The 26899-nt window shown below is 38.9% G+C and overlaps 1 pseudogene; it reads left to right on the top strand.

Annotated features, from left to right (window-relative positions):
• The first annotated feature begins 2369 nt into the window (after positions 1-2369).
• The window catches only part of LOC127044684 (cadherin-9-like), a 70027-nt pseudogene continuing 45497 nt past the window's right edge, over positions 2370-26899 (top strand).

The following is a 26899-nucleotide window of genomic DNA, read 5'->3' as shown; positions in this document are numbered from 1 at the left end:
AACTGTCTGTTGACAGAAAGTTTGTTTTCAACTAAATTCATTGTTTTGTGAAAAGTGTCTGCTTTCTGCAGAACATTTTAACTTCTCAAAAACACAGACACCTGAAAAACAAAACAAAACAAACAAAATTATGGCTGAAAACCACAACTCTGATTCAGAATTGGTGCCACTGTGCCTCACTGCAGTTCAGGTGCCTCATTCTCCTTTTTGGGGCAGGGTCTGTCATAAACAGATAGCTAACGGTTAATGTTCTTTTACCTGTAAAGGGTTAACAAAGGGAACCAAACACCTGACCACAGGACCAATCAGGAAACAAGACTTTTTCAAATCTGGGTGGAGGGAAGTTTTGGGTGTGAGTTCTTTGTTTTTTGTCTTGGTTCGGTGACCCTCTCGGCTCTGAGAGTAATTTTTCTATCTCCAGGCTTTCTAATCTTCTGTTTCCAAGTTGTAAGTACAAGGATAGTAAGACAATAGGTTTAAATTGTTTTTTTGTATTTACATGTGTGTTTTTGCTGGAATGTGTTAAATTGTATTCTGTTTGGATAAGGCTGTTTATTCATTTTTTTCTTTTAAGCAATTGACCCTGTATATTGTCACCTTGATACAGAGACCAATTTTATGTCTTTTTCTTTCTTTTTATATAAAGCTTTCTTTTTAAGACCTGTTTAAGTGTTTTTCACTGGTTAAGGCTAAGAAACGAAGGGAGGGGGAAAATCTCTTTGTGTTAGATTTACTAAGCCTGGCTTTGCATACCCTCTGGGTGAGGGGAGAGAGAGATTGATCTCTCGGTACTTGTGTTTCAAGGACTTGAAGCAGGGAATATCCTAGGGTCCCCAGGGCGGGGAAATCTGGGAGGAGGTAGAGGGGGAAGGGAAATGGGTTATTTCCCTTTGTGGTGAGACTCAGGGCATCTGAGTCTTGGGGGTTCCCCAGGGAAGGTTTTGGGGAGACCAGAGTGAGCCAGACACTGGAATTCTGGCTGGTGGCAGCGATATCAGATCCAAGCTGGTAATTAAGTTTGGACTTTTCATGCTAGCTTCTCATGTTCTGAACTCTAAGGTTCAGATCTGAATAGGAGAGTTATGACAGCGTCCCCAGCCAGACCATATCTCCCATGATGCATCATTGTCATAGAACTCTCATAATGGAGTGCAGCTGTTCAGAAAAAATAAAAACCATATAGCTGCATGGGAGTTGTGGTCTAGCTAGGGAGCCCAGCCCATGGAAGAGAATGACGCCGTGGGTCATCCGAAGGAGAACTCCCATGAGGCACCTCAGTGGTATTTGCAAATCAAACATTTTGGCCTTCAACTGAAAAATTTCAGCTTTTGGCCAGATTTTTAGGGTCTTCTGTTGAAAAATTAAACAAAAGTGACTTTTTCCTCTTTTTTTGATGTTGTTTCTCCATGGAGAGTATTGGGAGAGACACTTTCAGATCAACTTTACTCCAAATGCAAAATGACTCTAGTGAGATTTTCAGGCATAGATATCTTATAGAATTCATCTAGTAAATATAATTCATCCTAGTTCAGGGGAACTGCAGGAGGCCCTTTGCTTCATTTAGACTCTTCTGAACATATACAGCTGCAAGCAGGATATCACAGTAAGTCCCTTGGCAGAGGAACTTTATAAGCAAAGGCAGGATTTAGGCAGTGGGTACACAGGAGGCATGCATATTTGTCCACTGCAAATCTTAGCTTCTTTGGAACCACTGTGCAGAGGGGGAAGGTGGGAATAGTAGGTAGGGGCAGGCAGGGGCAAAGCCAAGGTGAGCCATGTGACTGAGTAAATTGAAATCTTTATTTCTGGGTGGCTTCTCCCTCAGCATCATAGTAGCAGCTAGGGACTGGCTCTGTGATTTAGAACTCGGCTAAACGTTGTACCTAAATAACCAGAGACTGATTAAGTTTTAAGATCAAGAAACATATCACCTGATTCAATAATTATTTGTGCATGAAATCATATACCGAGGAAAAAGAGGGAGAGGAAGGAGGATGGAGAAGACTTCAAGAACCTGATATTAAAATTAGATTAATCTGTGTGTGTGATTACCTCAGTAACAAACTAAAATCCAGTGATTGTGCAGATGATTGGCCTGTTTGCTGTGCTGGCCTTGCGTGTGTGCAGTTTTCTGATTTACAAGCACAGATGTGGCAACTGCACGTGCAAGTTAGGAATGCAGTTTTAACAACCAGGCTGTAAATATATTCTAACACAGTATATTGACCCAGATATGATTACAATTCACCCAGAAAGTTTTGTCCATTTCACAGGTCCTTTAAAATAGAAATACAACCTTTCAAGAGTTTTGTTCTGGTGAAACAGAAGAGACGTCGACTCCAGCAGCATCCTTTCTAAAGCCGCAAACAATGAGGACTTGCTACAGCTTGTCATTTCTGTACTGGACCTGTATGCTTCATGTGGTTCACATGACACCATCCCCTAAAGGACTATCAAGTATTCACAAAATGGAAGGATACTGGGGTTGTCACAGGATGATGGGAAAACCCTGCACTGCAGCAAACGTGGCTGGATGTGTAATCAGTTTTTCTTGCTGGAGGAGTACACAGGTTCAGATACTCTCAGTATGTGGGCAAAGTAAGCTTTGCATTTAAAAGACCCCAGACGGTTCACAAAGCTGACAAATGAGTTCTAGGGAACTTATATCTGCGCACAGATATAAGTTGCCTAGAAGCTGCCTATTTCTTCCCCTGATATTGGTTACCAATGGGCCAGACTTCCAGGCCACTATTCAGTTGAGCCAACACCAACGTAATCACACTTATCAAGCTTATAGTTTAGAAAATGTTTAAAGATTTAAAAACACAATTCAATCTCATGAAGACTTCCTGGTGAAAGTTCCTAACATGTTTAACCTAACGTGCACTATAATCCAATGGCATCTTTTTACACAGAAGTTGTCAAAAAGTTTTTAAACAATGTTTTTTTAATTGAAAAATAGCCTTTTTTCCTAAAAAAAAAAAATAAAATAAAATTAAAAATAAATAAAAATTCATAATTCTAAGGAAATAATTCAGGGCTTTTTAAATTAAACCAGAAATGAAAAAAGTTAATCATAGAATATCAGGGTGGGAAGGGACCTCAGGAGGTCATCTAGTCCAACCCCCTGCTCAAAGCAGGACCAATTCCCAACTAAATCATCCCAACCAGGGCTTTGTCAAGCCTGACTTTAAAAACCTCTAAGGAAGGAGATTCCACCACCTCCCCAGGTAACCCATTCCAGTGCTTCACCGCTCTCTGAGTGAAAAAGTTTTTCCTAATAGCCAACCTAAACCTCCCCCACTGCAACTTGAGACCATTACTCCTTGTTCTGTCATCAGGTACCACTGAGAATAGTCTAGATCCATTCTCTTTGGAACCCCCTTTCAGGTAGTTGAAAGCAGCTATCAAATCCCCCCTCATTCTTCTCTTCTGCAGACTAAACAATCCCAGTTCCCTCAGCCTCTCATAAGTCATGTGCTCCAGCCCCCTAATCATTTTTGTTGCCCACTGCTGGACTTTCCAATTTTTCCACATCCTTCTTGTAGTGTGGGGCCCAAAACTGGACACAGTACTCCAGATGAGGCCTCACCAATGTCGAATAGAGGGGAATGATCACATCCCTCGATCTGCTGGCAATGCCCCAATGGCTAGGCTGGCAAGGCTAAATGCTGTTAGCCTTCTTGGCAACAAGGGCACACTGTTGACTCATATCCAGCTTCTCGTCCACTGTAACCCCTAGGTCCTTTTCTGCAGAACTGCTGCCTAGCCATTAGATCCCTAGTCTGTAACAGTGAATGGGATTCTTCCGTCCTAAGTGCAGGACTCTGCATTGTCCTTGTTGAACCTCATCAGGTTTCTTTTGGCCCAGTCCTCTAATTTGTCTAGGTCCCTCTGTATCCTATCCCTATCCTCCAGCATATCTACCAATCCTCCAAGTTTAGTGTCATCTGCAAACTTGCTGAGGGGGCAATCCACGCCATCCTCCAGATCATTAATGAAGATATTGAACAAAACCAGCCCCAGGACCAACCCTTGGGGCACTCCACTTGAAACTGGCTGCCAACTAGACATGGAGCCATTGATCACTACCCGTTGAGCCTGACGATCTAGCCAGCTTTCTATCCACCTTATAGTCAATCATCCAGCCCATACGCTTTTAACTTGCTGGCAAGAATACTGTGGGAGACCATATCAAAAGCTTTGCTAAAGTCAAGGAATAACACATCCACTGCTTTCCCCTCATCCACAGACCCAGTTATCTCTTCATGGAAGGCAATTAGGTTAGTCAGGCATGACTTGCCCTTGATGAATCCATGCTGACTGTTCCTGATCACTTTCCTCTCCGCTAAGTGCTTCAGAATTGTTTCTTGAGGACCTGCTCCATAATAGTCCCCCTAGTCCTCTTCCATTGCCATCCTCCATTTTTCCCCCACCTGCAACTGAATACAATAGAGCATTTTTTTTTGGTGTTTGTATGTTTTATGTATGTTTAGTGCTTGTATGTTTTGTTTTGTTTCGTTTCTGCGGTTTTCCTTTTACAACTGTGCAACCTTTCACAAGTTCCAGAATGGCCAAACAAGCAAAGTATAATTCATGCTATATTGCATGCAGTGGCAAAACAGGAAAAAGAAATAAAAGGCATGGGTGGAAGAAAAAAAGTGAGGAAAAAGCAGGGGAATAGGCACAGGGAAAAGGATGAAAATGAAAATTGTCACTGTTTTTCATAAAAAATAAAAATTAAAACATAGTGCTATTTAAAAAGCTGCAGTACAAATATGTCTTCAAAAGTATTTGAATTTTTTATTTTCTTTTTCAACATGTTCTGTTCTTAAGTGAGCAGTTAGCCTCACCATAACTAGCCAGATCAATAGCCTGCTGGTAATTACCTCCCAAATGGTGCTACACTGGAATTTGGAAATATTTACCTTAACAACTGATAAGGAAAAAGGTAGACCATGAACAAAGGAATGTTAGTTTGCAACATTCTCCTCCTCAAATACTTTATTAGCTAAACTCAAGAAACCATGAACAGGTTTGCTCATTTGAGAATCATGATTGCTCAAGAATCTTAGAACATATGTATTTATTTATTGACAGCGAGCTGGGTTTTCTACAGACAATACTTCATTGAAACATTTTCTGGAAGCAAGGTCTTTAAAACCACAGCTGTGCTCCAAATCTTAGGGCTTTCATTCAAAAGTGGTGGCTTTCTCTGACTGCCAGAAGGGCCAGGAGTTGAAAACTAAAAACCAGATAAGAGCTGGTTGATTTAAAAAAAAAATAGAACATTTTATGAAAATTGCAATCCCTTGATAAGGATGTTAAAAACAAACCAAATAAACATTTATTATTATTATTGTTTTGCAAAAGTAAATTTATCTACATTTCAAAAAACCTGAAAATGGTTGAAGTGATTTAGTCCCTACCATTCACGTATTTATGCAGGTTCTTAACTCCATACTCATGAGTAATCTCATTGCCTCAATGAGACTATTCACATGCATAAAGATGAACATGTCCATTGGCTAGGGAACCAGGCTAGAATTAGGGAGACTTGAGTTCAATTTCCTGCTCTGCCACAGACTTTCCAGGTGACCTTGGATAAGTAGTTTAGACTCTCTGTGACTCAGTTCCCCATCTGTACAATGGGGTTAATAGTGCTTCCCTACATCATCAGGGTATTGTGAGGATAAATACATTAAATAGCAGGAGATGTTCAATTACTGCAGTGTTGGGGTGATAAGTATGTAAGTTAGAGAGATACCTATGTGTTTGCAAGATTGGAAGCAAAGTCCACTAAACCACACATGGGAAACAAAAGAAACCCCAAAAATATTATAGAAGAAAAAATGTAATTAAACAAATGTACAGCAAAAGAAAAGAAAAGCAGAAGACAACTCAATTGTTGCTCAACCCAGCCTCCTTCTCAAACACTTTCATATTCCAAAGCAAGACTGGGATATTTTACTTAAATTATAAGACCCAGGCAGATACCAATTTTTTCTTACTTGTTTGTACTGCACCTAGCACAATGAGTTCCTGACCCATGGCTGGGGCTCCTGGGTACTACTGCAATAGAAATAAGAAATGATAATAATGTAAATGTGTATGTGTATGAGAGAAACCCAGGGATATGTGTCTGTATGCACAGTTGTATAGATATCTGGGTGGTGTGGGGAAGGAAGATGTGTGTCTGATCTGGTAAGTTTTCTTAAGAATTTTGCAAGACTGATATCACTATCTTTATCCACGTACATGAGATAAACTGCACGTGTAACAAACAAATTTATCATGCAACTTTGATGTCCCTCCTGTCCTCTGCCCACCATTCCATCTCCCCTGGGCTTATTCTAATAGCCCAAGTCCCTGGGCAGCTATAGCCAGCCACCTTTAAAGAAAACAAATCAATAAATCCCAGAAAAGTTTCCCCCTTTCCACTCAAAAAATGTGGATTTTCTCCTAAATAATTACACTCACCAGAGGCCTTATATGGGTCACACTCTGTTGTAGACCAGATTTTCTTTCCATAAAAATGCCCCAGCTTTATCACTTATTCCTGCAAGTTTAAGCCACTGGAAATGAGAGTTAGACTGCGGAAATTTGCAGATGTATCATTTGCCTCTTATCGGGCACTCATATGCCATGTATAAAAAAGGGGGGCAAAAGGCATTTCCTGAGATGCTTTCCACATTGCATTATATTTAATCACATTGATTACAGCATCGTAGAGATGCTGAAAGCGGGAAGCATTTTGACTGTATTGTGGTTTCCTAGTAACTGCCAATCTAGTGATAAAATGAGTGTGAAACCTATCGGAGCAAATCAATATGTAACTACCTAGAAAGGGCAATTTAACTGTATCAGCTGGTGGTATTGTGCAACTTTTTGTCTCTCCCACGAAGGCTTTATGTATAGTCACCTTGAAGGGAAAAAAGCTGAGCTGTCAACAAGCAACTGTCAAGAACATAAAATCTTTTTCTTTGCCTCCCTGTACACATTTGATACAGGGAGGCAAATCCTGTCCATTGTATGAAGCAGTGCACTAAAAACAGAAATGTAGTGAGGCTCAAGGAGAGATATGATATGTCTAGCCAAGATAATCTGCCAATTTAACACTATACTGTACACCAATCAGCAGAGTAATCTGTAATCAATTCTTATAGGTATGCATTGCTACAGTCAAAGGGTCGCTTTATATGTAGACTTGGGAGAATTTTTTTTTAAATAATTTCAACAGATAAAAACGATGTTTATTTTTAAGCTTTTTTGTTTATTGATTTAAATTTTCACAGTTATGCAACATTGCGGATTTTAAGCTTTTTATTTTTTATTGATGTAAATTTCCATAGTAGGGGAAGTTATGGAGTAAATCAGACAACAGGGGAAGTAAGACAATAATTATTTAATGACAGTAGACAAAGCTTTATAGTCATTACAACACAAACTATTAACCACACACCTATAAATATATACCAAGTAAATATCCTTAAATCCAAATCTAATAAATTCTCAAGCAGCATTTTTCTTACTTTGCCTATCTGGTAATTTTCGATTATCACTGATAGGGGAAAAAAATGTATTTTTTTAGTGGGAGAAGATTTACAGTGAAATTGACATTTACCGACATTTACCACAAAAAATCTAATCCTCCGAAGCCTATTCATATGTATTGCAATGGCAAACAGATTTAGTGTGAGCAAAATTATATTCTCAGTTACACCAGTCCAAATTGAAGAAAATGCTGAAGTCTCTCCTTTCTGTTTTCATACTACATAGTGGCAAAATGAGTTAGAAAACTCTTTAACCTCTCATAAAAGCTATATTATTAATATGCCATGAGTTATGAGCCCCTTCCTTGATTAATTTATTTCAGATCTCGTGGAAAAATTCAACCTCAAAATTAGAGCTCATATACTAATATGGAAGCAAAGATTCCTTTTCGTGTGTGTGTGATTTGAGAGAGGGGGCTAATGTCAGAATTATAATGGAAACTGAGTTTCAGCCTTAACTCTGCATCAACTTTCTTTACATGTTCTCCATTTACATGCATGAATTTCAACTGTAGGGCGAATGGCATCAACTTATAGATTTATATTGTCTAACACTTTCCATTAAAAAAAAACTTTGAAACTTATTTGGAAAAGCTCTTACAGATCCATAACTTTAAAGACAATTTTGAAATTTGGCATCAGGGTAGTCCTGGGGTCAAAGAGCTGCCTTTTACTGGACTCCTATAAATCCTGTGTTTGAGCTCAGTTACATAAAGTTAGTCCTTTAGCTCAAGCAGAGGCTTATGCTGCAGTGTTCAGATTTAGGGTTCAAACCCTTTAGGGTTCCTGATGCATATTGATTGTAAGGAGGGGTGTATTAGTGTTGCACATAATCCAATTTGGTTTTGACTTTTTTTCTTTTACAAAAAAAGAACCCTAAGAGATTACAAACAAAAATTATGTTAAAATAAAATTATTCAAATTGTAAAACTAAGCACTCAAAATTTAGGAAATGAAGGATTTAAGGTTGTCTGTGAAATCTTATGTTGGCCTCTTTCTGCATACGCCTCATGATACATCATCACAAATGACTTTTTCCACAGGATCCTTCCCTCATTCAGTGCTTAGGAAATGAATCAAGTTTGTGCAGTGAATGAAGCTGTTATCTTTAGGATCAATTCCTTATTCATGCTAGAAATTGAGGTAGTTTTATAAAGAAAGAGACTGCAGCAACAGCAGGGATGATCTTGTGGTTAAGGCAGGTGAATGCCACTGAAGATAATGCATTTCTATTCCTCCCTGTATCACACAGTTCCTCTGTGATGCTGAACAAGTCACCAAAGTTTTCAACACGAATTGCATGTTCCTCATTTTCAGGGTGCCCAACTTGAGATCCTTGGGCCCTAAATTTTAGAAACTGTGAGCCCTTGCAATGGCAGCTGAAGTGAATGAGACCTGTGAATGGATACTCAGCCCTTCTAGCAGTAAGTCAGTGTAATCTGGAGAAATGTGCGCTGTCTTGGGAGTCAAGATGTCCAGAGTTCTAATTTTAGCTCTACCACTGATTCAATGTCTGACATCAGACAAGTCACTATCTCTCTGTTTCAGTTTTCTCACCAGTAAACTGAGGATACTACTACTTACTCATTCGCCTCAATGGAATATGACAGGTTTCAGAGTAGCAGCCGTGTTAGTCGGTATCTGCAATGATGTGTGTACCTACAAGATGCTAAGTACTCAAGAAATCAGGCTCTAGGTTTCTCAACATGGGGCAAAATCAATAAGTCACTGAAAATTAAAGTGTTCTTCCCCCAGTATTGCCCTTCACTCAGCTCTGAGCTATCCTCCCTCTACCCCCTCTACATCCACCCTCAATCCCAAGCTCTTACCCAAAGAGGTGGTCAGGCTGAAGAGCACCATACCTGCCAGGGGCCAGGCAGTTTTGGGAGCCCCAGACCACCTCCTCCTTTTCCTGCATCTTCATTTCTCTAGGAAACATCATAAGCTTGGATTCAATCCTCCAACCCTCCCAGGGACTGGGGTTTTCTGGTGCCTCATGCTTTGCTTCTCCCTAGAGGATGGGGCTGCCCAGTTCCCATGGGCATCAGAAGGAATGCAAAGGTGTGGGGAGTAGACGGGGGTCAAGCAAGTGCATGGGCTCACAACACCCATGACGGTGAGGCAGCTAGGCCAAATATATAGGTCCACTCAGGGGCCAAGTGGGGTCCCCTACCTTCCCCACATTGTACCCTTGCTAATAGAGGCAGCAAGATATGTCTGTAAAGCACGGAGGTTCTCCTGGGTAGCATGTCTTTATGAGATATTCCGAGACCGTATATCCCTAAATACCCATCTGTCAAAGAATTCTTAAGTTGTTCCATATACTAACACTGCTCTGTGAAAGGCAAAGTCATCTAACAGAACCTGTTAAAGAAACTGAATCCCAGACAAAAGTCATAATTAGCACGCAGTTATGGTTGAAAGAATCTGAGACTCGCTTCAGCTGGAAAATCCCTAAGAACAATGTAAATGTTTGAAAGACTGCAAATTCAACACACCAGTCTCCATGACATGTTCATGGCTTTAGATTTAGTGGGCTGTCTTGCCCAAGCTTCTAACGGTAGTCCAGCTAGAGAGGGGTTCTAAGAGGAGAATAAAGAAAGAGAGTGCATCTGAGATGGTGTGGCTGCAGTGTCTGATTCCCTACAGTGTGCTGAGAGCACTGAGGGAAAAAGTAGGCAGTCAGAGTAGCGAATCTTTTACGCAGTTCTATTTGCAAAGCACTATTTAAAAAATCTTTAGTGAACAATACTTCAAAATGTTTTGAGGGTTTGTCTATTGCATGGGGAACACCGAATAACACCCTTACTCTGGGCTTGGTGAGTGACTGGGAAACTGTGGTTTTTCTAATGCTTTCTCTGTTTTCTTCATTCAGTTGATAGTCTGTTCCTGTGCAAACCTATTATTGGCATCTGTTTTGGGAAATTATTATTTCCCATTGTTTTTTATGATATCATTATAGTCAATAAGTAGAGGATTCAATAAAAAAAAATACCAACACCACATATCAAGTGCTCTCTCTCTCTCTCTCTCTTCCACTAGCACTGGTGAGCTGTCCCAGATATTATAGTGGAACTTTGTTTTCATTGGTTTTTTAAAGCAATCACTGTATTTTTCACTCAGAAACTCTTGTACAATATATGTTCTGTTAACTAGGACTATATAAATATGGCATATTCTTAACTATCGGGTCTGCTGCTGTTAAAGCAGTTTAATCTAGATTTTATTCCTCCTTATGCATCTTTGATGGAGCTGTTTACTGTGTTTCAATCAGTTACACCTGTGCAAACCTATTATTGGCAGTCAGCTTACATGAGTGACACTGAAGGCCAAATATGACCTGCAGAACCTTTAGTACTGGTTCTGAAGAACAGGGAAGAAAGAACTCAGTTTGGTTAAGCCTTCAGTGCCAATAATAGATTTGAAAAGTAAAACTCATTGAAACACAGTAAACAAGTCTGCTGATGATGCTCAAGAAAAAACAGAATCCAGTTCACTCTCTTGGGTGTTTTGGCTCTGCAAGGATAATTGGATTAAACTATGTTTGTCATGGTATAATTCCCCACTCTGAACCTTAGCGTCCAAAGGATGGGGTACCAGCATGAATTCCTCTAAGCTTAATTACCAGCTTAGAACCTGTAGCGCTGCCACCAACCAGGAATTCCAGTGCCTGGTACACTCTGGTCCCCCCAAAACCTTGCCCGGGGACCCCCAAGAGCCAGACCCTCTGGATCTTAACACAAGGAAAGTAAACCCTTTCCCTCACTGTTGCCTCTCCCAGACTTCCCCTCCCTGGGTTACCCTGGAAGATCACTGTGATTCAAACTCCTTGAATCTTAAACAGAGAGGAAAATTCACCTTCCCCCGTCCTTCTCAATCCCCCTCCCAGACTCTCCCTGAGAGAGAAAGTAATCCTAACACAGAGAGAAATTAACCTTTCTCTCCCCCCTTCCCTCCTTTCTCCCCAACAATTCCCTGGTGGATCCAGACTCAGTCCCCTGGGATCTCACACCAGAATAAAAAAAAATCAGGTTCTTAAACAAGAAAAGCTTTTAATTAAAGAAAAAAAAAACAGTAAAAATTATCTTTGTAAATTTAAATTGGAATATGTTACAGGGTCTTTCAGCTATAAGACACTGGGAATACCCTCCCAGCCTAAGTATACAAGTACAAATTAAAATCCTTTCAGCAAAATACAAATTTGAACTCCTTCCAGCCAAATACACATTTGCAAATAAAGAAAACAAACATAAGCCTAACTCGCTTTATCTACCTAATACTCACTATTCTGAACTTATAAGAGCCTGTATCAGAGAGATTGGAGAGAAACCTGGTTGCACATCTGGTCCCTCTGAGCCCCCAGAGTGAACAACAACCAAAAACTAACAGCACACACAAAAACTTCCCTCCCTCAAGATTTGAAAGTATCCTGTCCCCTGATTGGTCCTCTGGTCAGGTGACAGCCAGGCTTACTGAACTTGTTAACCCTTTACAGGCAAAAGAGACATGAAGTACTCCTGTTCTACTAACCCTTAACTATCTGTTTATGACAATGTTAAAAACTTATTTTCAGTTTGCAGAGCGAGCAGTTCAGGAAAAAAAATCTCCTTAGTTATCAATTAAGCATGTTTGATATGGAAATAATTGAGAATCAATAAATATAGAGTGCATCACCTTTGAGGCCGGTTTTCAGGATAGAGCCAGGCTGGAAGAAAAATACATCAAAATATTTCATGGCTGACTAACTGCTAGAGCTCTGTGACATTTTTTGGATGACTAGTTTATTTGCCAAAAACTGCAATTTGATCAACCTGAAGCTATTTGTGAAATAGATGCAAATTCACCAAATAGTTTCAACCATTTTTTCCTCAGCTAGATTCCAAGGGGATTTTGGCACTGTTCACATAATGGAGGGAAGAGGGAGTGGCAATGGAGGGAAGAGGGAGTTGTACAGCATGGAAGATTGAGAGAAGCTCTCACCAGACTATGCACATCAGTGTCCTATAGTCCGGTGTTAGCACACTTTTAAATGGGAGACTCAAGTTCAAATCACTTCTTCACAGCAGGAAGAGGTGAGAATTAAACATAGGTCTCCCAAATCCTGGGTGAGTACCCTAATCACTTGTCTAAAAGTTATAAGGAGGCCACTCCCTCTTCCCTCCATTATGTGAACAGTGCCAAAATCCCCTTAGAATCTATCTGAGGAAAAAATAGTTGAAACTATTTGGTGAATTTGCATCTATTTCACAAATATTTCAGGTCGACCAAATTGCAGTTTTTGGCAAATAAACTAGTCATCCAAAAAATGTCACAGAGCTCTAGCAGTTAGTCAGCCATGAAATATTTTGATGTATTTTTCTTCCAGCCTGGCTCTATCCTGAAAACCGGCCTCAAAGGTGATGCGCTCTATATTTATTGATTCTCAATTATTTCCATATCAAACATGCTTAATTGATAACTAAGGAGATTTTTTTTCCTGAACTGCTCGCTCTGCAAACTGAAAATAAGTTTTTAACATAGTTTAATCCAATTATCCTTGCAGAGCCAAAACACCCAAGAGAGTGAACTGGATTCTGTTTTTTCTTGAGCATCATCTAGAGAATTTGTAACAATAGAATGCTGTACACAAGAACCATATGCTGGAAAACAGAAGATAAGAAAAGTAAATGTCATTTCCTTTTTTTAATATACAGTCACTTAGGTTACTATCACACACAGACTAGAGATGTTTAATTAAGAAGTTAGTGCTGATGTCACTAATTCAGATCAGGTAAATATATTACCATTTAGCACATACATAAAACTTTTGCTTAAACACATAGGAATAGGAAATTAAACCAAACCAGATATTGCTGCTGTAATCCAGACTGAAGACATACTGCAGTTATTAAGCTGCCTTTGGACTTTTAAATTAGTTAAAATGTTAATGTAGTAGAATATTGGCTGCTGCTGCAGTATTATTGTCTGCTTTAAATTTCAAGGGCAGTTATAAAATCTTACAATGGGAACATTGGCTTATTTCCTACCTGTCACTAGATCTCAAGCTATTTTCTGTGAGGTCTCTGGATTGGCTGTGGGATCACAAACTATTATTTCAACTGTATGTTATCTGTATTTGTGATAGCAATTGAATTAGTTTCTCATGATTTGTGGACCATGTCTCTCTCCTTTTCTATCACCACCTTCTCCGTCACGTTCATGTGCAGATTTACCCTGAAATAAGAATGTGAACAACCAGAGAGGAGTATTGGGTAGTGGTTATGTCACCGGCCTGAGAGTTGTGATCCTTGGGGACCACCTAGTCTCTCTACCAATGCAAAAATATATGAACTTGTTTGAAAATCTGTGCTAGGGAGCATCCACACTAAACTCGTTGACCACACCACTTGATTGCAAACAATCCCCTTGTGGTTTGAATATGAAGATGCTATAGAGTCCATGGCTTTAGGGATATCCTGGACTGGTGAACACTAAATGCAGTCTGCTTAGCTACCTTTTTCCCCCTACATCCACAACACTAAATGTCTTGGCTTTCAGATGATCTAATATAATTTCATATTAAGTGAATTTCTAAATCTTAACTGTACTAAACAAAGTTTAAAATCTGGAACTATATACTTATCATACCTTTTTTGCCCAAAACCACAAGGAAAGCAGCATTATAAAGGTAGACTAAGGGTATGCCTACACAATGGAGACGACACTGGCATAGCTAGATATGCATATCTATACCCGCTTAGCCATGTGATGCAGAAGGTTTTTTTTCCCTCTCTCTCTCTCTCTGTGTAGGAACACCACATCCTTGAATGAAATTAGCTATGTCAAAGGAAACCCTCTTATGTTAAAATAGCTGCATCTACACTGTGAGTTATGTTGACATAGTTACACGTCACACACAGAGATGCAGGTGGTGTGACCTAGTGATTAGAACAAGAGACTGGCCTAGCAGCAGAGCAAAATAAAAAGGCAGAACCAGAGGCACGGTCAGGAGAGAAGCCAGTGGTAGGAGTCAGAAGTTCTGAGGAAGGTAGGGATGATGGCTAGAGCACAGCAGACAAGGGTTGGAGCAAGAGCTGGTCAGGAAGCAGGTCTGACACAGCTATGGTCATAGGATGAATTAAGTAGACACTGTGCTACTGTTGCTACAATGCTTAAATCGTGGGGTTTTTTTGGCCCTTCTGTTAAATCAAGGAGCATAGCCTCATAGTAGGGATTTAATGGGGCCACCTGAGTTCATTGTGTTGCTAGGCAACCAGACCTGGAGCCTACTGACTTCATGACATTACACTGGTCAGGAGTGTATTTTTCACACTCCTGACTGACATAGCTATGCCAATATAATTGTTCAGTGTAGACCACGCCTAAAACATCCTCTACAGCAATGCAGAAAAGTTTGTATGCTAAAAATTTGATTTATGGACTGAACTTTAAATGTACCGGGAGCTAGGAGGCTGAATACAATGCGTTTGTGGGGGGGGGGGAAAGAAATAGTTTTTCATCTGAATTGCCTGGCCTCTTTCAAATATATAAATTGTACATGAAGTATAAATGAGCAGAGATGTGCTGAGATGACTGAGTTGAGGGTTCAGCAATAACTAAATTACTGGCATACTTTGTATGAAAAGACAAAACTAAATCCATCGCTGGTTTGGGCTTTAGCTTCATTTTTCACAGTCTATTTTTCAGTTTCCAAGTTTCCCCTACTGACATGTGATAGATTCAACCCAAAATAATAATTTCCTTTTATGTTTCAATTATTTATTGCTCTGCTTCCATGACCAAGAAGAGAATAAAATAAACTGCATGCAAACCCCAAGCTCCTTTTCACAAATGATCTTATCAGAGCACACAATGAAACACACCGAGAACTGCCAGAATTCATAAAAAGACCATCCAAGCCAGCCCTTATGTTAAACTATACGTCAGAACACACAGAATCTTACCCTCCGCATTGGGCAAATAAGGGTAAAATCATACAGCAAACCAGATTTTATGGTAAAATACAGTGGAACGTAACAGAGGTGAAAGTAATAAGTCTCCATTGCAATTACTCTACAAAACTAAGGAATTCAATAGGGAGTGATGCCCTCCTGAAAGGATCTCGTAATACTCCTGTAGAGCACTACAGAAGGGTTATAGTTCCCTCAATAATTTTGTACAATAAATAAAAACTGTGGAAAAGTTGTAGCTTTCCATTACAAGCTATTGAATTTTTTTTCATAGGAAGCATTACCGTTATACATTGAGAGGCAGGTGGCAAAGGTAGACGAGCCCTAACCATTGCTGAAACACAAAAAGGATTATCCAGGAAATGTAGGATCACACAGAAAACCAGTCCACAGTACTAACAATATAAAGAGAGGAAAAGGTGATAAACCATCTGCCCATATTAACAAAAATGCATTTTTGGACATGTAGTAAACTGGCATTATTTCTAGCTTATTCTTATATCACCCTGGATCCCTAAAAGCACCTTCACATGCACTCAGATCTGTATCTAACCCAGTACTCTCTCCAGTCCAACCTAAGCCCAGAATCCTCTAAGTATCTTCCCTCCCTGCCAACAAAGTTCCCCAGACTGACTCACCACTCATCATCTTTGGAAAGAGAATCATGGCGGTTTTCAACCTCTTGATCCCTCTTTGGGAGCTTCCTCCTAATGTATCGTAGGGAAATGAAAGGGATCATACTCTTCCCCAACCATAAAGTTGAGCAGAGGGGATCATAGGCTCCTCCTTTCCCCCTAAGGCAGCACAGTCTTCTCTCAGTTGCACCCATCACTGCTCTACAGTGAACATTGCTAAAGAAATCAACATGTTCATGACAGAACCGTATGGGTTCAGCAAATCCCACAGAGCCTGGGAGCATGGAGAGAGTGAAGGCCACCATAACACCTTCTAAAAAGTATCTAATAGCAAATAGGGGCAGAGTGTGAATGGAGTGGGACAGCCTGGGAGGTCGGGCAGTGGGGGAGAGCTGTATGGGTGGAAGCAAATGAGGTGGGACCTGGAGGATCCAAAATTAGGGCCTGGGATGAAGACAGTGCAAGAATAGCATATTTTAAAATCATTACTGCATGCAGGCAGAGTGAAAAGCTTTCAAAACCAGTTGTATACTTTACTGCAATATCTGCCACCATCCAGGATATGTCTACTGCTCTCTTTGTGCACCCTCTTCCCCCTTCTCTCTTTTCTTCAGCAGCATCAATATTTCTCCTTCTCACCTCATTTCACAAAAGAGCAGGTCTCTCTTATAAACTCCCATGACTAAATCAAGGTTTTCTCTCTCTCTATTTGTGCATGACAATGTCTTTAGCCACAAGTGGCTCCTTTGGATGGGTTGAGTCCTTCTTTCCTTTTTCAGCTATGACAGGAGTTGAACAGAAATTAACTGCAGATGACATGTTCAGATTCAGGTGAAGTGTGGCAATTTTGGATTCAGGTACGTATTTGTACATCTAGCTATACAATTTGTCTGTATCTAGTAGAAACCTAGATTGTGGTTCTCCTGTCACTTGCCTTGATTTTATGCCAGCATAACTCCATGAGTTACTCCTCAGTTACACAGACATAAATGAGCTGATAATCAGGTCCTTACTGTACAGTTTAGATACCTCTGAAATATGGAGGGTGAAATTTCAGTAAGGGGAAAACAGACAGAATACCTCCATGCTCTCCTCTAATTGTTTCCTTTTCAACAGCAACCTTCTGTAGCCATATTGCTGTCTTTTACTTTCTACACCCTGACTTCTCCTTCTGCCATATCATGCCTACAGCACACTAGGATTACTTCTCCTCCTTCAACAGTGTCAACACCCTTTTTTATCCACCTATTGTAAGAAAAGTATTTTTTTTAATTCTTGCATACTAATATTGCATACATAACCACAAATATTGCTGGTGTCCAGACTCTTAAAGGCCACATAACTAATGCAATTAGCAGTTGTTAGAGAGGGAATGTGGCATTAATATGAGGCGAACTGCTGAGATCTTTCTGCTCAAATTTATATTAGAAATAGTAATATCCCTAGTAAGATGATACTGACTGGGGTCAGCTACATATGGATTTTTCTGGAAGCAACACCTTTTTTATATATGAGAATGGCACATGAATTTCCCATGTTGCAGAAACAGATAGAATAGAAAATATAATTTGAAGTGTATGCTTATTCCATTTAAGTGGGAATGGGGTATAGTTTCAGGGGGGATTTCCATTTCCATATTTTCAAAGCATGCTCAATTATTCTCTCAGCTAATTCCCACCACCACAAATGTTTTTGTGTCTAACAGTCAGCAAGAGAAATCGCATTGAGGATGCCTCCAAGTAGCCATGTAGGAGACCTGCAGAAAAATATTTGTATAAGAGTAAGAATAATATTAATAGACACAGAACAGGATCCTTAAAGTGCATTGTCTGAGCTATGTCTTGATTTGAATATATTTCAGATTCAGACATATTTCTGACAGTGTGTTGCATATTACACAAACTGGGAAAAACATTTGATATCAGGAGTGAATGTTATCTACTCTGCAATTCGACTTATCTGTTTTCTTTTTAAGTATTTTGAAGCTCCCTGCAGAACTGAAAGTTTAAGTTAGTCACAGAGATTCTAAAACCTACAGTTTATGTCATTAAAAGTTAGATCCCTGGCAATTAAATTATTAGTCAATATGATGTTTTCAATTACTAGAAACATTGACTAGTGAAAAGGAGCATGTAGAAGTAAATAAAGCTATATATTCCTACAGGGAGGAATTTCTACTGCTGATAAATGGCAGAGCTGAATATTTTATGAAATGTTAGTTACTTTAAATATAATATATAATATAAATATAGTTTGTATGTATAAGGGGCCCTTTTTTGTTTGTTTTTTATGAACATCCCACACACCTCCAAATTTGCAAAAGTTTCTGAATTATACATATGTATATATGGGATGACATTTGTCTTGAGCTCAACACTATTCTTGTTGACATAAATGGGAGCAGGATTGGGCTAATTATTTTCTTATTATTATTACTTGGTTTTAGTAATAAATGAATATCTTAATAATAGCTTGACAATATATTGTGTCTGTAACACATACATATTTCAAATCATATTTGTTTGTGACCCACTGTGGGCTTCCTTTGGCGTAACTGAATATTGAAATGTTGTAGAAGTATTTTCAATTTCAAATTTTAAATATCTAAATATTTTTGTAGAAGAGAAGCAATAGTGTGATAGTGGATCAGTGAAAATTAAATTATAGGACATTGGTGTAATTGTATTTATAACTAGATTCATTTGGCTATAAAGATGTACAATACTATATGCAACCACTCTAACAAAAATAATGCAGCACATTTTGCATTTAGATGATAATGGTGCCACTGCTCCATTTTACAAAGTAAGTATTTTATTTCAGCGAGGAAACCAGAAAACTGCTAAATAAAAGCAACACAATGGCAATGTCTAAAACTATCATACTGCAAGTTTCCTATGCATTATATCATAGGCAAATGAATTTTCCTGCAGTTTTTAATACAAGTAGAAAGATTTGTACATTTGCTAGAAAACAAGGATGCACTATGTTGTGACAAGTATCAGAGGGGTAGCCGTGTTAGTCTGGATCTGTAAAAGCAGCAAAGAATCCTGTGGCACCTTATAGACTAACAGACGTTTTGGAGCATGAGCTTTTAGGTGTGAATACCCACTTCGTCAGATGCACCCACGAAAGCTCATGCTCCAAAACGTCTGTTAGTCTATAAGGTGCCACAGGATTCTTTGCTGCTTATGTTATGACAGTGGTGCATATTATACTTCCAATAGTGTTATTGACAGAGCAATGACAATGGGATATGGAACCTTTTATCACTGGCTGCCAGTTCAAACATAGCTCACAATCAGTAATGTCTGGACATCAAATACTGCCTGGTAGTCGACATGAAATGCACAGATTGTCTCCACACAATTCCTAGTGGACAGGTGGTCTCTAAAACCAAAATCACTATTGAAACTGATTGACAGCTTTGTGACCAGTTTCAGATGAGAGGTCAAGGATACTTAACTGTTATGGAGAGGTGAAAGTACATTGAAGAGGCAGCATGAGCAAACTTTAAAAGTCACTGTTAATTCTATAAGTGATAAAAGAATAGATAGAGGGCTTTATCATCCAGGATGGCTGAAATTTTCATGAACATTGTACTAGGTTTAAAAAGGAAAAAAAATTGCAATGTTCCAGTTGTTGTTGTTTTAAGATGGGCTTTCTGCAAAGGAATAGTTAATTTCATTTAATCTTTCCTTAAATAATGTTTTTGACTATTGAAAAGTTTAGTTTGTTGTAAATACTTCATGTGATATTTCTAAGAGCTGAATCATAAAATAAACAGAGCTGGTTGAAATCTGGAATTTCTATTCTGTCGGAAATTCTGACATTTCCAAATTTGTTTTCATTTGCAATTATAATGAAAACAAAAACAAGCAAAAACAAACAAACAAACAAAAAATCCTGCAAAATATATTGTTCAAATTGTGTGTCTGTTTGTTTCAGGTCAAAACATTCTAATTCAGTAAAATCAAAATGTTTCATTCAGATTTCAGATAGTATAATATAAAATAAAAAGTACTGATTATTCAACAATATTTTATAACATTCAAAATTAGAATGAAACATTTTGATTGTATTGAAATGCAACATTTAAATAAAAATTTCAAAAAAAATCTCATTTGAAATGAAAAAATCAAAACATTCCATTCTGATAAGGTTGAAATAGAACATTTTCATCTTATTCAAATTATTTTTTTCTAAACAAAATCATTGAAGTTAACACATTCCCACAAAAAATATATATTTCAAGAAAATGGTATTTTCCAATGGAAAAATATGTTGTTGGAAAATTGTGGAACTACTATAAAAATAACATCATAACTCATAATTAGAGCTATAAGAAACATAAAAAAGAAAATGTACAACCAGGTAAAACTGTTTTGCTTTTGGGGCTTTGTATGGAAAATAAAACTATCTTACTGTTTCCTAGAAATATTTCACTGAGTTTCTGAATTTTAGCATCAAGTTTCTATGCTCCATAAGAAAAGTGTAAATAAGTGATGAGCATTCCTCAAAAATGTTCTCAGTTGAGGTGTAACGTAATCATCCAAGAGTCTATAGATTTTTATACAAAGTATATACAAACTATCTAAATTTCTTCCTTCTCTATCAGTAGGCTAGCATTCTCACAATAATGATCTATACAGAGCACCTGAAGATTGAGAAACTAATATTTTGCCTGCATATTACCTTCTGCTGTGACCCTCTTTAGATTTTATCTACTTAGGAAGGTTCAAGAGCGGAATTGGAGACCCCTAAAAAAATACTTTGTTGCTCCCTGATGTGGTGATACTGTTGCAGAGTCCAGTGTTACTGGATGTGCTGTATTTTATGCAAGGTGTAAGGCAGAGATTCAGATCACATCAGGCCATTAAAAACTCCATGATACTTTTTACAAGAAGAGGAATATTAAATAAATAAAATCTGCAATTGGGTAATTGCACTCTCTCTATTTAAATATCCCCATTCAGTCTCACAGGGATGTTTTATTTGTAGAGCTGCCTGGGAAAGAGACTTCCAGGTCCACAAAAAAAGTCATGTTTTTGGAAAATTTGTTTTTCCAAATTGGTACAAATCTCTAAAAACTTTTTTTTGTGTGGACCTGTAAGTCCATAATATTTTATTTTAGGAACACCAAAACCTTCCCATAGCAGAAACATTTTGATGTTTCCAAAATGACACATGTTCTCTGGGTTTCCAGGCTCCTCAGGATCCTAGTAACTGAAGCTCCCAGACTTTTCAACTTCTCAGTTTCCTGCCAGGCAGGTAGCCGAGAAGATAAGGACCCTGGAAGCACAGGAACCACCAGCTTCCAACCTCCACACCACAAGGTCTGCCAAGAAGCTAAATAGGTGGACTAGTGGATCAGAATCCATGCAGGTGTCCATCAGTTTCAGTTTGGCAAATTGGCATTTATTGAGTGTGAACAATGTGTTGAGCTTTATGCAAAAATACAGGAAGACAATCTCTTCTCCTGGGGCCTTACAGTCTCAATTAGATACAGGCAAAGCAGTGCAATATACGTTCTACAAAGACTGATGGTCAAAACATCAAGTGGGCTCTAAACACTGTCTCTTCTATTCTGTTTTTTGTTTTTAATTAAAAATTAATTTACCACTGGTGAATCATCAAAGAAAGGAGTCATGAAAGAAATATATGTCAAGAAGGGATGTGAATGAGGAGAGGAAAGTCACATGGAGAACAATGGGCCAAATCCAACTCTGACTTTCCATTGACTTTAGAGGGAGTTGGATGGTGCCCAGGCAAAAGGAGTGGATTCCCAGAGTAGAGAACAACATAGAAGTTATGAAGATGAAAGTGAGCATTCTCTAGTTCATATGCTGTTATACAGTGTCATTGTCCACTAATTTAACAGCTGCAGATAGTCAGTGCAGAAGGTGGGTGAAGCAATCTTTCGGTATCAAGATTGTATATCACATCCTGTTTGAAAAGGACTGTAATGACATGGTGGTATAATTGCCAGATGCAGCTGGGCAGTACAGAAGATTGAAATGACTTCAGTGACTTTATTGACTTCAGTAGAATTGCATTCAGTTATATCAAGGTTGAATTTGTCCCTAAAGATCTTGAGGATTCATCAGTGATGTAATTAAAATAATTGTCCTTAACTAAAAAAATAACAGTGAAAATAATAATTTGAAAAGCACAAAGCATGTAAGCTTAATGAAAGCCTAGGGTGAAATACTGTCTCCACTGAATTCAACAGCAAAACTTGCATTGACTTTAATAGGGCCAGGATTTCATCCCTGACTTGAAAGCCTTCCACAGGCAGAACTCCTTTTGAAGTCAGTGGGAGCTCCAGAGTTGAAAGTAAGCCGGTCCGGTCCAACATACTGGCAAGAGCTGGTACGCCATGCCAGACTGGACTGGCAGGAGCACTGGGCCCTTTAAATCCCCACCTGAACCCTGCCACCCTGGGCTCCTGTGGTGATTTAAAGGGCACGGAGCTCTGCAGCAGCCAGACCCCGGGCCCTTTAATTTGCCCCTGAGACCTGAGGCTCCCAGCCTCCTCTGCAGCTGGGAGCTCTGGTGTGATTTAAAGGCCCTGGGCTTCCAGCCACAGCCGGAGCCCCAGGGCCTTTAAATCTTGAAAGGCCCCGTCTCTTCCAGTTAAGGCCATGCCTCTTCCAGTTGAGGCCATGCCCCCACTCAGGACTCCAATGTATCAGGAAGTCCTTGAACTTACTTTCACCCCTGGGGAGCTCCACATACAGAATGCTTTTAGAATCAGGCCCAACGTGTATTGTATACAGTCAGATGCAAGATCAGGCCCCAGATAGATAGATAAGTAATCCTACTAGGTCTGAACTAATGTACATATGTTCTATAGCCTGGGAATTCCAAACAAATCCAATTAAACATCTACCAGGAAAAAAATCACTAAACAAGTTACATGGATTTAAGTCAGTAGTTATATACTTTGGACAATGCACAGATACAAGAAAGAGAAGAAGAAACAAGGGACAATGACAGAAATTATATCCAAAATATACAAAGTATGTTAATTTATTAATGCATGAAAACTGAGTGTGCAAGTTCCACATATGTAGCCGTGATCAACATTACGGACAAAATAAGATGACAGTGCCCATGGAAATAGCACTTGATGACCTGTTCGTTATCAATGTCTCTGATTTATTTAACACCAACCTGCTTTACTTTAACCTAGGCATTCAGATAAATCCATTTTCTTCTAGAAATAAAATTGATCATGACCAATGTTTTTAAATTATCTTTATGCATGACATTTCTTTATACTCCACATGCAGTGGATACCAAAATACCAAAACAGCATTTGGAGTGTGTGTGTGTGTGTGTGTGTGTGTGTGTGTGTGTGTGTGTGTGTGTGTGTGTGTGTGTGTGTGTGTACAAAGACCAAATACCATATCAGTATTTTGAGATACTGTATGTTGTGTATATAAATGTTTCACCATTGAGCCAATGCTACGTTTATACTGTAGCTCTTATCCTGCTTTATTTGCTCATGTAAGATGTTCCATTATACAGACCAAATCGTACTTCCCTTGATGTAGTTGCAGGATCAGGCACTATGGGTGTAATCCTGGCCCCCTGGATGTCAATGGTAAAACTTCCATTGATTTTAGTTGGGTGAAGATTTCACTCTATCCCACGTAAACCTTAGGAATGTTAGTAGCCATTAACTACAGTAGTACAACCAATGGTTTGAAGTATAGTATAGGTCAGCTACAGGTGGCATTAACATTGTCCTCACACCATAACTATTTCATCTAGTTGTCCTACAGTAAACAAGGACACCCTGATAGTATGAGTAAAATGAACAGGTTTGGGCCCTTGGAAGAGGGGGGAAAAATAGGTACTTAATGCAGAATTCAGTACAGTGACCCTTTATAACAGTAACTCCATCTTTTAGCATTTTATTCCTCATTTTGGCAAGCCAGTCAGAGTATTAAGAGTATTAATAAGTATTAAGAGTATTAAAAAGATGTAACAGCACAATATGCAGAGATAGAAACTGTTAGAGCAAGCGTGGTAGCATGAACATATCAGCAGAAAAATAAATGGTATTGAGGAAATTTTCTGGAACTAAATCTTGAAGAACACCTACTTGAAGAACACCAACTTATAACATATAGTGTTTTTTTAGGCTGATGAGTGCCTGTTTAAAAATGGACAGAAGGAATCTTTCTTTTAATGTGGCTTTGTCTAGCCAAATAATATCATGGTGCATCAAGTTATCAAATCCTGGTCAGATGCCAATAGGATGGAACATAGTTGGGATTTCTTGATGATGAAAACTGTGCTGATTACACATCACAGGTGTCCTTAAAAAGGAAATGTATTTCCATGTATGATGAATTATGAGGATGAGAAGAATAAGAATAAAAAATTTAGCCATGTGGCATCCCTTTAATTTTAACAGGAAGAGAGCTGCTAAACTCCATGCAATGCTCTGAAAGTTTATCCCCTAGTGTTCTTGAAAATTGTTTCTTGTATATAGAAGGGACCAGAGGGCAGGAGGACAGAGTAAATCATTAACTGAGACAGATGAACCTAAGAAAAAATTGGAATAGAACTGTAAGGTTCTTCAGTTAGAACTTCTACATGTGCTTTCGGGAATTTCAGAAAGCTCTCATCCTTAAAGCCGATCTGTTCATCACTGGTATAAAGCAACTGGTTCTATTCTACACGTAAATACTTATTTTATCTTACAAAAAGGATTTGAGATTTTTAGATGCCTCTTATCTTCAATAAGGAGACTTCTCTGGGTTTCTGGACAGACTGTTGAAAGACACATTATTTTTATTATCATTGAGTTATTATAAATGTTACAATATTATCTTCTGTTGTCAGTGCTACCAGTGTGGTGCTCTGCTCTGTTCAATGTTGATATCATTCAGCTGCGTGCGTGTGTTCCCTCTGTGTGCTGTCCCAGCTCTTCGAAGATAGCTGACACAGTAGACCCAAAGAGAACCCCCAATGACCACAAAGTCTAGTAAGGTACGAAGGCACTTCGGCCAGGTTTATTGCCGTATTGGACACAATAATAGTTCCCTGTAGATTTCTTAGTCTAATTCAGGGCATACTACGAGTATGTCCCCCAGTCAATGGACTCGGCTCAGTCAGTGACGGGACTTTCCACTGCCCCCTCGGCCAGACAAAGACACCGCCCCAGGGATACATTCTTATACACAGGTACAAACAAGTTACACATCACTCCTGACGTATTGAGGTGCAACCCTTCTACGTAGCAAGGTACAACCCCTCTACGTAGTAAGGTGCCGCCTCTCACCTTGTACATGTTGGTTTGAACAAAACAAGTCTATCCATCATATTACCCTTTTGCTCCTGACATTGGGATAGGTCAGTCTGTTCCTTGTTATCTGTGTGGAATGTACAAGTATGTGAATGTTCTGATATCTAGTGTTCAGTACCTTTTAGGTACGTATCTTCTTGCAGCATCAGCCTTTCCTTGCCAGCTTCTGTGAGCAGGGCCTGCCTCTGGCTCACAGCTTAACTTTGCTTTATGTTAGCAAAGTCTTGACCATTACTTTAGTTCAGGCCTTAGGCCTCATACCAGGCCTCTGATACCAAGGTTTATATCTGAGGGCCTCCTCTTACTATATCTTCTACATCCCCTTGTGTCCTTATGAATTTGTTTAGAGATATTTTATGTGTGACTGAGTCTCAGATTTGTAATTTTTCCAACAGTGAGACAGAAGATAACCATTGCTGACCCCAATTACAATCAAGTTTTGTACAGACTTATTCGTATATGCTGAATGATTTGGTCTGTAATAACAGTACATATATTTGTAAAATTCTTCTTTTCTACCTCCCTGAAGCTACACAATGACCAAGATAAAGGAGATGGAAATTTAAAATACATGTTAACAGGAGATGGGGCTGGCAGTCTGTTCATTATAGATGAAAATACAGGAGATATTCATGTTGCAAAGAAATTGGACCGAGAAGAAAAGTCCCTGTATGTGCTACATGCCACGGCTATAGACAGAAAGACAGGAAGACAAGTGGAGCCGGAATCTGAATTTATCATTAAAATCTATGATATCAATGACAATGAACCAAAATTTACAAAGGACATATACACTGCCAGTGTTCCTGAAATGTCTGGAGTTGGTAGGTATAACTTATCCTTATATAAACTATAAAAGGGCTCTTCGGGATTCAAGAATAAAAGTCACTCCTCCTGAGGAGAACTGAGAGGTTATTATTTGGTATATTTAAATAGTAGTACAAGCTTCTGTGACTATCCATTCAATAACTCTTGTGGCCAGGAACATATCACTACTGATCAGAAACCTGGTTTTACTTATTTGTTTCATTTTCATCCACTTTTTATGCCTTATTCCACACCACTGGCTTCTGTATGGCTGTTTTAAACTCGTCACAGCCAAATGGGAATGTATACACAATGGTCTTATCAGTTACTACCAGCTACTTTTGCAACACTTCAAAATACCACTTCTGTAACATGTCCATCTAGTGTTTGTATAGGAATATTAGTATTTCAATCAATTGGACATTTCTGCATCTTTACGCACAACAATCTGTAAATATATAAGTAAAGAAATCATTTATGTATCAAAATATGTTCTTATTAATATCTCAACCTTATTTTGCTCATTCCCACGCTCACAAAAACATTCTACCTGGCTCTCTCTGTCAAGATATAAAACATATGGGAGGGGAGAGGGAGAAAGGAAAGCATGACCATTTCAGTCTAAGGAGATTT

Source organism: Gopherus flavomarginatus, chromosome 2 (assembly GCF_025201925.1).
Source record: "Gopherus flavomarginatus isolate rGopFla2 chromosome 2, rGopFla2.mat.asm, whole genome shotgun sequence".
Taxonomy (NCBI): domain Eukaryota; kingdom Metazoa; phylum Chordata; order Testudines; family Testudinidae; genus Gopherus; species Gopherus flavomarginatus.
This window is presented reverse-complemented; position numbering and strand designations above follow the sequence as displayed.